Raw genomic sequence first — 4,987 nt, forward strand, 5'->3', positions numbered from 1 at the left:
CCAGTAATCGCAGGGCTCTCCAGGATAACGACTCTTGAAACCACAAATCGATCCACCGCTCTTCTTCACGCCAGGTCCTGCTTGCTCGGGCAAGGTACGCTGGGTCTTAGACAACTTCCCTCCCCGAGCTCACGGTTCCTTGTGGCAGACCTCTTTCGCTTGACTCTGACAGACCCGGCTGGCGATTCGCCAGGGTGTGGTCGTGACAAACCGAGTTGGAAACCAAACGCTTTGACTTCGCCGTGTGATTTGGACTTTCCTGATGTCCCAATCCCGAACCTTTCGACGTGGCGATCTTGCTCGCCTTGTGGCTCCCTTGTAGTTCACTCGGTTGACTGACTGTTAACTTTGGAATTTTGACTGATCTTGATAGTTTGACCCCTCGTGATCGACTGATCCTTGAACCTTTTTGGTTGAATGGGGCGACCTGCGTACAACAAATCAATCAACAACAAGCAGCTTCGTAGTTGTGCTTTCCAATTTTTTCACGCAATAATGAGGCAAATAATGTTGATGCGCTGCCGCGTTTTTAGGTGCTAGAGACATGTGGCCAAGGTTGACGTAATTCCTTATAAAGGCTGTGTACTGCGACTTCAGATCTAAATTTCTAGCTAATTTAGCTTCGAGTGTCTGAAACCGAAGGAGCGCACGAATTTCCAAGAACTAGTTGTAACTAGTTTCGGCAGAAAGCAGAACCGAATATTGGCCAGATTCCAGCCGAGTGTACTGTTGTTGAAATAGCTGCTCGCAAAGAGCTTCCTCCTTCGATATCGACTCTGAGTCCGGCTGGTTTCCTGAACTGAAGAAACTAAAGATGAGCGCGTAGACGCTCCTACCTTTAGACACCCTGAGATGATCCAGCCTAGTCTGGTTTTCTGAAGGACGGGTAAATGGTTTCTTAAACGAATTTGTCCAATACAAAGCAGCTCGAAAAATAACGTTGCTCCAATAAGCAAGTCGATGCGCCGACTTTTGTAAAAGAGATAGTCGGCGAACTCGAGATTTTCCTGTGTCCCTTTCGTGGGTAATTTAAACAAAGATGAAACCTTTTCGCTTCTTTATACCGCTGAGGGGCAGTCAATCCTAAAAATTGTGAGCATTTTGACATATAATGTTCCTTGTACTCGCAAAGGGTAGCCGCCGTATCTGGTAGCCGGCAGGCCACCATGTATAATTGTCGCTGCAATTTGTTAGTTATTCAACTCCACACAGTATATTTACCAGCGCCGTTCTTAATTTACTTACGGGGACTAATGCAGGGTCAACTATACGCCTTTTTAGTTCGGTCACGACGTTGATGATTGCTGCCTGCGTTCGCTTGATGTGTCCCGCTACTAGTGTTAGATCTGATATTTGTGCGAGATTTCCAGTCCTAATGGCATTTTCAAACTACATTAAGTCATTACTAGTTTTCATGATGTTCCTTAGCGGATGTGTGTTGTACACTTCCTTTGCCATGATCTGGCGGATAGTGTCTTCCATTTTGGGAATCTAGCACCCAAAACGGCCATTAACGAGTGTTTCAAGGTGGCATTAATTTATGACACCTTTTAAAGCGAATTTTTAACAAAACGTATGCGATGCCGGAACAGTGCTGAATAAAAAGCTGAGAGTTTTTGTTTTTATGTAAGTGTTTATTTCTGCAGCGATGCGACTGAGTTCCGAAAACGATAACGAGCGAATGCAAGATGAGCGGAGATCAGCGACTGAACGCGCTTATCTCATCTTATCCATACGTGCACGCATACAAAATAGATAATTCAGGAATCCTTTGTTTACATTCTTGTTGTCAGTGATGCTGACCAAATAACAAACAATCAGTGATTTTACTTCAATTAAGTGATTGCTCCTGACATGCTCCCCCCGTTGGAAGAGCCATACTTCGAAGTGAAGTGGTTTCAAGGGGCAGGACAGTTAACTTCCTCGTTGCCCTTTGCCATTTGCTTCGCTCCTGCAGCAACGAAAAGTTGATGGTGCTCCATTTGCGCCGGAATATTTGCTGCATTTGGCACACATGTCAGACGTCAGGTTCGTCCATTGAGGTAAATGTAGACCAAATGAGAAAGTAAGCAGGCGTCAAAACGTCGATGTCATCTGGGTTCTCTGAAATGGGAAAGTGTGGCTGTGAGTTTAACATTGCAGAAAATTCACAAACTAAGGTGCGCAGCTCATGAAATGTAAGTAACGACTTTTCAACAACGATTTCAAAATGTTATTTCGCGGATTTTACCGCGCCTTCCCACAAGCCTTCAAAGTGTGGGAAACTTAATTTCCATCGAAGTAAGGGAACTCCAAAACTCGCTGCTTTGAGAATCGCTGAGGAACAACTGCCGAGGCTCAATAACCTCATTTTCGGCTCCCACAAAATTGGTTGCGTTGTCCGACCAGATCGTTTGAGTCTTCCCCCCTCAGGCTTATAAATCTTATTAGCGCTGCAATAAAAGATTGAGTTGAAATATCCTCGACTTCTTCCAAGTGTGTAGCCTCAATGACGAAACAAAGGAAAATGGCTATGTAGCATTTCATAGGAGGCCTGTTCCTGACCTCCGACAATGAATTGAATGGGTTAACAAAAATCAACTTCAGCGATTACAAATGGGCGTTTCGGCTGAACACGATCCTCTAAGAGCAGCACCATGATGTGCTCTACTAGTTTGAGCTTTAATCTGAAGCATTGAATGCACTTGCTGATGACAGCAGAAACCGTTTTTCGTCCTCCAATAGGCCAGAACCTGGCTGAGGTTACGCGATGAAACTTTGGGAGAATCATTGGGTGCTTGGCATCGAAATCCAGCTGAGAACTTTGAAGGCGTACGCCTTCATCCAGAAATGGGTTCAAAGAAAGAAGTCTGCTCTTTGGCGACAGCTGCTTCTTCGAAGTTAGGGCCATATTCTTCTCGGCAAAGTGCACACGCTGAATCCCTTTAATGAGCAGATGAGTACCGCCTTTAATTTCCTCGACTGTAAGAGGTTATGCCTAACCCGATCTTTGCTGCGCGTTAGATGGAACCGATATATGTACCCGAAAACTCTCAGCAACTCTTTGCAACTATACGAAATATCCATTTCCTGTGACAGCACCAATGCGCTGCGTCGACGCTCAGGGTCAGGGACGCTCGACTGAAGGTGCGCTATCAGTGCCTCCAGTTCATTCCTTTAGTTCTCTCTTGTATCTGTGAAGTCCTGCTTGAGACAAATATGTTAAAGTCTGACGGAGGTTGACGAATCCATGCCAAAACGATTTTAGAATCTCACCAACAATGAAGCGTGCACGCTGAAGGAAAATTCAGAGATGAGCTTGGACAATAAAAGGGCTGCGGATAACTTTAGCTTCGGAATGGTGAGGGTCTTCAAGGGCGTAACTCTTGAGCGCCGTAAGCGGCCAAGCTTGCGTCACAAAATCCTTGTACTTCGCAGAATGAGTAATGCTGCAAAATAATCCGTGGAAACTTCCAGTAAGCTACTTTTGCGATCTGTGACATGTGCTCCAACAAAGGCGGGTGTAGTGACTGCGGTAAGGACTCTTCCCAGTCAAGCTTATCCTTCCATAGGACCTGCATAAAAATCTTTAGCTTGGTGATGATCGGGGCCATTAATCTAGCGATGGTCGACAGAATGCAGCGCTTGGTTGCGGGCTAACCTGTCCACCCGCTTAAGAAGCTGAGGAGCAAATTATCCGATAGAGTATCCCAAGCCAAACCCAACGCCTTTGTATCATCCGCCGCGCTTTTATTCCATTTAGCGCCGCAGGCTCGTTGGAGCACCATTTGGGAATCGGAAAATGTCCCCTGTCCAAGAGTTCCTTAACTTGTTGACGAATTTCAACAACCTCTTCATAACTGTCTCCTCCTGAGATTAAATCATCAACGTATAAGTTTGTGCGTATGATCTTGGCTGCAATTGGAAACTCCGCTTCATCATCATAGGATAGCTGCTGCATGGTACGAATTGCCAAAAAAGGCAGCAGGCTTAGTGCCATACGTTTGGTGTCAAGCGAGTATACTTGAATTTCGTCTTCGGGCCTATAGCGCCATAAGATGTATTGAAGAAACTGGTGGAGATACGTAATTCGAAGCAGATTTGTTGGTCTGCTCGCTAAGAGATTCGTGCTGCTAGCTCCTAAGATTGTATGTTCGTCCCACCAAATTTATATGACGTGACTGCCCCGTAGATCAGTGGGAAACACAGGGTTCGAATGGTAACAGTGGGTTTCATTCTCGTTTTTTTAATACAGCGAGTGTGTGACTGGGCTGGCCTCGGTACCTCCTCGCTCTGGTTCTACTGGCTGATGATGTTCCTCGTCCTGGCCTATCGACGCGTTGACTTGACGACTGCTGGCTCCTGTGTCTCGAGATGTTCGTAGTGGCCGCCTCTGATCGCTTGCCGACGCGCTGCCTCGGGGTCGATTGTCGCGCCTTAGACTTGCAGAGAGTTCTTCATTGCGGGCTTAGGGAAGCGCCGTCGTTCTCAGACTAGGATAAACCAGCCTTGCTCTCCAGAGAATAGCCTTTCGAGGCAATACCTGTCCCGGACGGTCCCGCTAGGTTGTTGCTCAGATCGCGCTGACAGTCAAGGCTAACGCCAGATAGCTGCCTAGCAGTTCACTTTGCTTTTCGCTCACCGCAGACGAACCTTCCACCCGGCTTCACCCTAATGCTTGACGTCCGCGACGCTCCTGCTCTCTCCAATGAGCTCCGCGCGGCGATGGTGACGTGGCTGCCGGTGATGTCTGCTGGCGTCGCTGCCGATGTCCTCTGCGCTGTTTCCTGTCTTTCGTGTCCTTGGGCAACAGCCGTTCCGGGACTTGCCGAACAGCTGGGCTCCTCCAGGACAACGCCTCTTGAATGCCTCAGCTGTTCGGGAACGTCGCCAGTAATCGCAGGGCTCTCCAGGACAACGACTCTTGAAACCACAAATCGATCCACCGCTCGTTCTTCACGCCAGGTCCTGCTTGCTCGGGCAAGGTACGCTGGGTCTTAGACAACTT

This window comes from Drosophila suzukii (assembly GCF_043229965.1).
Source record: "Drosophila suzukii chromosome 2 unlocalized genomic scaffold, CBGP_Dsuzu_IsoJpt1.0 scf_2c, whole genome shotgun sequence".
Taxonomy (NCBI): domain Eukaryota; kingdom Metazoa; phylum Arthropoda; class Insecta; order Diptera; family Drosophilidae; genus Drosophila; species Drosophila suzukii.